The sequence below is a fragment of the Ranitomeya variabilis genome, chromosome 2 (assembly GCF_051348905.1).
Source record: "Ranitomeya variabilis isolate aRanVar5 chromosome 2, aRanVar5.hap1, whole genome shotgun sequence".
Classification (NCBI taxonomy): domain Eukaryota; kingdom Metazoa; phylum Chordata; class Amphibia; order Anura; family Dendrobatidae; genus Ranitomeya; species Ranitomeya variabilis.
Window position 1 is genome coordinate 377,548,865 of NC_135233.1, and position 8,349 is coordinate 377,557,213.

Sequence of the window (8,349 nt, forward strand, 5' to 3'; positions counted from 1 at the left end):
TCTACCTACAAAAAAAGATCTTGAGGGATTTGCTTGCAGGCTCGAAAATTCATATAAGCAAGAAATTCACAACTTGCAGATAGAATTTACTACACGAATAGAGGATGTGGAAAAAACTCAAGAGAACATCTTCCGAGAACTGCAAGCTCATAGAGACATCTTAATAGATCATACTTTTAAACTAGAAGATATATCATCTGGCATGGAGGATCTCGAAAATCGCAACAGACTAAATAACATCCGTATACGAGGCCTACCAGAATCTATTGGTTCCCCTGATCTGGACCGCACAGTACAAAACATCTTCTTGGACATGCTGGACGATAAGGAGGGTAACTCTATCGAGTTTGATAGGATCCACCGCGCCCTGGGTCCCAAACCCACTTCTGACACACGACCACGCGATGTCATATGCAGAATTCATTATTAGAGAATTAAAGAAGCCATAATGTTGGCTGCCAGGAAAAAAGAGGTTATCCGCTTTGAAGATCATCAAATTCTAATTCTCTCAGACTTATCCAGACGCACTTTACTACTGCGCAGAGCCCTGAAACCATTACTGGCTGAACTTAAAAAGAAAGACATACCATACAGATGGGGGTTTCCGTTCCAATTAACGGCTTTTAAGGGAGGTAAGACGGCTTATTTTCGAAAGCTATGTGATTTGTCTACTTTCCTGGGCACCTTCGAACTTCCTATGGTAAATCTTCCTGAGTGGCCCGTGAGCCCGATGCTCCCAGAAGCTCCACCAAAATGGCTCAAGGTTCAACAAACCAAAAAACGAGACAACAAGCGTGTCTCATCTGATCCGCCTTGAGAACTTCCTATTCTTGATGGGATGTCCTGAGGTGTGGGCTCTGCCTATTGTTAGAGCGGGCTTCTTACAACGGCTTCTGTAGTCTGGTTTCTCTTTTTTCTCTGTCATGCTAGACATGGTAGTCTGGCAATCATTGCTTAGTTTTATTTTGTTAGCACTTTATTCCTATGTTCTCAGGTTTTTTTTTAGGTGCAGATGTTGCGGATTATGTGAAGTCAAAGGCCCGTAGCAGGAGTCCTCCTTCCAAACCTTTCCCACCCCCTTCCCCTAGGTCTTTCTCTCTTTCCTCCCCCCCCCCCCTTTTTTTTTTCTCTTCTTTTCTTTCTTCCCCTTCTCTTCTCTTCTCTCCTTCCCTCTTCTCTCCCTTCCTTTCCCCTCCTCCTTTCATCTATATGGGAGACTCGCCTGCATAAATAGGCTTATACCAATATTTTCCATAAACATATAAAACAACCTCGACTTTACATTTTGGTTCCTGCACGGATAGTTAAACACCTTGTTTTCTTATACAACATATATAATTAGTAGTATTGACATGTGTCCAATTGTTATTTTTCATGTTTTCTTGGGTTGGGGGGGGGGGTTTCATGGCTCCTCTTTGGGCTTCCTTCCCTTTGGCTGGGTTCTCGGGTAGTATGCTACCAGAACACGTCTTAGCGTTGCAGGAATTACAGAGCCTTGGCTCCAGTGTAACTATGGACATGTTTTGCTTTTTCTCTGTTTCTCTTCTTCTCTACTCTGCACTCTTCCCCTTTCTTCTCCTCCCTAAATGCCTCTTATCTATGCGGGTGCATCTCTCGGGTGGATCATTAAAAATTTGTTGCATTGCGAAGTATTCGGATTATGGATAAAATAAAGTTTTGCTCCTTTAATGTAAAGGGGCTAAATGTTCCTGAAAAAAGGAGACAGGTCCTGTACACAAGCCATAAACAGCAAGTTTCGGTTTTAATGCTCCAGGAGACCCATTTTAAAACTGGGGTCATCCCTCCATGTATCTCAAAATATTATCCCAAATGGTACCACAGTTCCAATCCGTATGCCAAATCTAAGGGGGTTTCGATAGCTTTTCATAAAAATTTTATGCCTGAAGTGCTCCTGAAGTGCTGAGTTCCTTATTGGACCCAGATGGTAGATATGTGTTTCTAAAAATTTCCTGTGATGCACGTCAATTGGTCTTAGCTAATGTTTATTTTCCGAACCAAGGTCAGCAGAGCTTCGGTGCGGAGTGTGGGAGGCGCCTCGGGGAGATTGCTGGCTCCTCTCCCATGAATCCAGTGGTAGACGTCTCCTCGGGTAAGACTTCTTACTCACTTTCCTCTATTGCTCGGATTAGGAAACAAATGCGCGACATGAGACTAGTAGACGTATGGAGGGTACTTCATCCTGGCACAAGAGATTACAGCTTTTTTTCACAAGTACACAATACTTATAGCAGAATTGATTATTTTTTTATCTCACATAACCTACTGGATCTTCCAGTGGAAGCAGAGGTGGGTTCGATTCTGTGGTCGGACCATGCTCCGATATATCTCTCAATTCTGCTTTATTTTAACATAAAACCGGGATTTTCATGGCGTCTAAATGAGAACTTACTCCAGGACACACTATGCAAAGCTGATGTGGTAAAAACGATCTCTAACTTTGTAACAGACCATGGGGGAGATACCACATCTCCTCCTATGAAATGGGAGGCTCTAAAAAGTGTGATACGAGGAGTTCTCATCTCGCATGGTGCGCGCCTGAATAGGGAGAGGGTTGCGGAAATAATCAAACTATCAGACCAAATTCATAAATTAGAGACGCAACATAAGAGATCTCAATGATGTTACGTTTGCACACCTGTCTACAGCCAGGCAAAAGTTACTCGCCTTATTGGATCAAAAATCACGTTACCTCAGGGAAAGGCTCCGAAATCGCTTTTATCAATTTGGAAACGGAAGCGGCAAGATTTTAGTTAGATATATTAATCCACGCGGCCCAAATACATTTATTCCCTTTATTAAAAACGGGAGGGGGGAAAAGGTACACAATACCAGGGATATCATATCGAGCTTTAGCGCTTATTATAAAGACTTATACAACATAGATGGCCACTATAAAGATATGTCCACATCCTCACTCCATAACAAAATTAATACATATCTACATCAAAATAATATACCCCTCCTACCGGAAGATAAGATCCTGGATTTAGAAAGGGAGTTTACATTGGAGGAGGTAACGGAAACTATCAAAGATCTAAAGCAGGGGAAAAGCCCAGGTCCTGATGGGTACTCAGCTGGTTTTTATAAATTATTTTCCACATCATTGAGCCCGATCTTTCTTGAAATGTGCAATTCTGTTTCTTCCGGCGGTTCCTTTCCCCCTCAGGCTCTAGCTGCCCATATCACGGTCTTACCAAAACCAGATAAGGATCCCTCGTTGTGTAATAATTACCATCCAATATCCCTAATAAATTTAGACGTAAAAATATATGCAAAAATGATTGCAAATAGGTTGAGTCCCCTCCTTCCAAATGTGATAAATCAAGATCAGGTGGGTTTTGTCCTGGGCAGGGAGGCGTGGGATACCACCATACAGACCATCTCTTTAATAGACGGGGCGGGGCGAGAGGGAGGAGATCCTATGTGCATTCTGTCGATTGATGCCGAAAAGGCATTCGACCGGGTGCACTGGGAGTTTTTATTCCAGGCCTTGAGGGGGATTGGTTTGGGGGAAAATATGTTGCATAGAATTAAGGCCTTGTATGCTTCCCCTAGCGCCCAGGTAAAAGTAAACGGCGCCCTTTCGGACACGTTTGCAATCAGGAATGGCACGAGGCAGGGGTGCCCGCTTTCCCCCCCTCTTGTACATCCTGTCGATGGAATACTTGGCCACCGCCATACGCAATAACCCTTCTATCAGAGGAGTTAAACTAATATCAGAGGAGCACAAGTTGGCGCTTTTTGCCGACGATATCCTTTTATATATTACTCCCCCTATAACTAGTATACCCAATATCATATCAGAATTAACGAAATTCGGACATCTAAGCAATTTCAAAATTAATTCTCATAAATCTATGGTCTTAAATATATCATTATCACTATCTGAGGTGGGCCGGTTGCGCGCCTCCTTCCCGTTTGGGTGGCGCCTCGATTCACTTCTGTATCTAGGGGTCAGCATAACAGCTAAAACCTCCGGACTATATGACGCAAACTTTAAAACGGCTTTACAAAAAGCGGAGCTGGACTTGGAGAGATGGCATAAACTTCAACTGTCCTGGTTTGGCAGAGTCAACGTAATCAAAATGGACTTATTCCCACGTCTTTTATATTATTTCCAGACAATCCCGTTATACCTTCCTGCTTCCTTCTTCTCGCGACTTAAGAAAGCGGTCATCCGTCTGGTCTGGTCCCACACCAGATCACGAATATCATATTTTGTAGTAAGCAGATCCAAGAAAGCGGGGGGAATTGGCCTACCGGATTTCCTAGTCTATAGCCGTGCCTCAATCGGTACCTGCATTTTAGACTTATACCATAGCAAAAATAATAAGAAGTGGGTTGGTCTGGAGGGTGATCTTGTTGGCGGGAATCCTCAGACGGTACTATGGAGCACAGGAGGGGGGGGTGTCTGGCTTTCCCTTTATGACTAGGAACATGCTCCTACTTATCCGGCAGAGTGGCAGGAACAGAATGACCTCTACAGCTCCAGGACCACTAACCCCAATATATGATAGCCCTCACTTCCCTGCAGGACGTCGTAGGGAAACCTTCCTGAGTAAGAACAGGGCTTCAAAGCCCATTATATTTGACTTCATAAACCAGACGGGTATTAAGCCCCTACATGAAATATACCGGGGGGGGGGAACCTCCTGAGGGCTCTTGGTTCTTCTATGAGCAGTTAAAAAGTTTCATAAGCACGATATTCAAACACAACAGGTCCATGGGGGCGCTGACTCCTTTCGAGAAAATTTGTCTTGCTAAGGAGCCCCCGATCCGCAAGGTCTCCTTGTTATATAACCTTTTTCAGGAGAGTCAAACTCCAACATATGATTTTCCAACATTTTTTTCGAGATGGGAGAGTGACTTGGGGATATCTTTGTCTCAAGAGGAGAGGGACAAGATTGTATTGTTTACTTTTAGGACCTCGTTGTCTGCTGTATCACAGGAGAGGAGCTACAAGGTTCTGTCGAGGTGGTATAGATGCCCTTGCCAGGTTCATGCTATGTTCCCGGTGATCCCAGATGTCTGTTGGAGATGTGCAACAGAAAAGGGGACATATGTTCATATCTGGTGGGAATGCCCGCCCATAAAGAAATTTTGGATGTTGGTCTTTGATCTTCATAATAAATTATCCATCCGCAAAATACAACCCACGGTGGAACTAGCCCTTTTGTCTCTGTGTGACCTATCTATCTCTGGGTTTAAGAGGAGTCTTCTCAGACATTTTCTTACGGCTGTCAGGAACTTGATTCCCCGATATTGGAACAGGAACGCTACCCCTCATGCTCTGATTTTGTTGCGGAATTAAACAACATATACAGAATGGAACAATTGATAAGCCAATCCACTGGGGATTCTGAGAAATTTTATAACATTTGGGCTCCATGGATTGTATTCAGGGAGACCCCTGAGCTGGACGTGTGGCTGTCCAGATCCTAACCTACATCTGAAACCGCTCTAGATGCGTTCACAAAATGGATACTGCTCCTCTACCCTAACCTGCTATTATGGCTTAAAACCAATGACAGCGTTATACTGACTACCATCGCCGCAGGGGGTTTGAGGTCCACCCGGGGGAGGTGTCGCATTTCCCGTACTTATCGTACCCTCCCATTTCTACCCGCATTTCCTTCTTTTTTCCTCCCTCTTTCCTTTCTTTAACTTTCTCTTTTTCTCACCATCTTTTCTACTTAGTGACATTCTCTACTAAAATAAACGACTAAATATAGTTAGTAATACACTATTTATTTCGTTGTTGTTTATATGCTTCATAATGAAAGTTATTATTGCTAAATCGAAAGTGATATCATCATTATTAATAGCACCCGCAAACCGCTGGGACTTTCTCCTCTTGTCTGAATTTTAGGTTGTATCTTATTGATTTTAACAAATGTGTTTCAGCGTTGTTCCATTTCTGTATTGCTCATTTGCTTCAATAAACTTGATTTATACAAAAAAAGGCAAACAGTTCTAGGTTGTATTAAGAGAAGCATAGAGTATAGATCATGTGAAGTAATTATCCCCCTCTACTCCTCCTTGGTCAGGCACATCTGGAATGCTGTGTCCAGGTCTGGGCACCAAATTTTAAAAAAGACATTAAAAAACTGGAGCAAGTTCAGAGAAGAGCTACCAGGATGGTGAGCGGACTGCAAAGTATGTCCTATGAGGGACGCTAAAGGATCTGGGAATGTTTAGCTTGCAAAAAAGAAGACTGAGACCTAATAGCTGTCTACAAATATCTGGAGGGTTGTGACAGTGTAGAGGGATCATCCTTATCATTTGCACATGGAAGCACAAGAAGCAATGGAATGAAACTGAAAGGGAGAAAATACAGATTAGATATTAGAAAAAACTTTTTGACAGTGAGGTGATCAATGAGTGTTACAGGCTGCCACAAGATGTGGTGAGTTCTCCTTCAAAGGAAGTCTCCAAACGCTTCCAACTCTATTTTCTATGATTCAAACACAAGTCACATTTGGCCTCCTGTTGACTTTGGCAAACATGCTCTTTTATGAGGAAGCAAAGGGCGTAATGCAATGTCTGTCACATCATTCATCTCAATCAGTGCAAGATGATGTAGCCTCTGACAGCGACACCATCAGCTGGATGCAGTCTTCTGCTCAGACCACCTCCTCTGCCTTAAGAGCTAAACAGTCAGACTTTGTACTCCTATGACATGGGCCCAGAGTAGATGGAAAACACTATTGTAATGCCAAGGTTTGATGCTGGGAAGGTAGGGGCACTGTCAGTGGTAGTAGCACTATGAGAAATGGCAAATCTCAAGAATTCCTTCTTATATCTTAAATATTTAATGATGCATAATGATTTTTCAGTAAGGAGATGTTTCGAACCTTTCATAAAGTTGTGTTCTTCATGTGAATTTGGTAAGATGTTTATAAGTGGGCCAAGATTCACCAGTCTTTGTTGATAGTATGTCTCTAGACTACCATGAGCTAAGTGTGGGAGTTATATGGAATCTGTCAGTTGGAATAACCCTCCTAAGCCTCTATATGAGCATATAGGTAATAAAAAAAAGTGGATAACGTGATACCTTGATATCTGCGATGTGATGTCTTATTCCAGAGAAATACATGTTTTTCTTAATATGTAAATAAGCTATTGAGATCTATGGGCCGGACATAGATCTCCTGGACAATCCGCCTCTAGAGTGTTGTTACCCGTGTGAAACATGTAATGACTGATAGTCTGCTCTCCTGATCTACATGTCTCACACTGGTAATGCCGCCATTGGTTTATTGATATTAAATTTATTATTGAACTCTGGTATTATTCTCCTGTGGTCCTAATCTTGACCTGATTTGTGACTCTGACTCCATCTAACTCTGTGATTTTCCTAATGATTCAGACCTCGGCTTCTCTGATCTCACTTTGACTTCCGGGCACGTGACCCCAGTTATTTTGCGGATTATGATTTTGTCTTCTGATTCTGTACCTTCAGTTACCGACCCAGCTATCTTGACTACTGTTGCTTTAGCGTCGCTTCTCTGGTCAGCAGCTACTCCATGGGTACAACCCAGAGGGCCCTCTAGTAGGTCTAGATCTGTGTATCGAGTTTAAAGGGTGAAGGACAAAGTTCCTCTGGGATCTGATAGATGTAGTGGCTAACGCCAAGTATGTTGCCTTTTTGAACCGATGGCTTCAGACTAACATTACATGTTGGTTTTGGCCATACTCATAAGATTAAAGGGGTTTTCCATTACCTTTCTAAAAATGTATTGTGTTTAGTTAATAAACAAACTGCTTTGGTCTCCCTTCCTGGGTCCGGCTCTGACTCCTCTGCTGCCCTTGGTATATTCAGTGCAGGCGTCACATCAACAGCGCTGCAGATGTCACATTAACAGCGCTGCAGGCATCACAACAACAGCGCTGCAGGCGTCACATCAACAGCGCTGCAGGCGTCACATCAACAGCGCTGCAGGCGTCACATCAACAGCGCTGCAGGCGTCACATCAACAGCGCTGCAGGCGTCACATCAACAGCGCTGCAGGCATCACATTAACAGCGCTGCAGACATCACATTAACAGCGCTGCAGACGTCACATTAACAGCGCTGCAGGTGTCACATCAACAGCGCTGCAGACGTCACATTAACAGCGCTGCAGGCGTCACATCAACAGCGCTGTAGCCACTCTGAGAGCTGCTGAGCTCATTGATCGCTTGCAGCGCTGTCGATGTGACATCAGTGCTGCAGACACGAGGCAATGGTAGAGACTCATCTACGTTGTGGGGTCTTCTATTCCAGACAAAATGCACAGAGATAAACACGAGCTTCATTAAAGGAAATAATCCAGAAAAAAAACAATC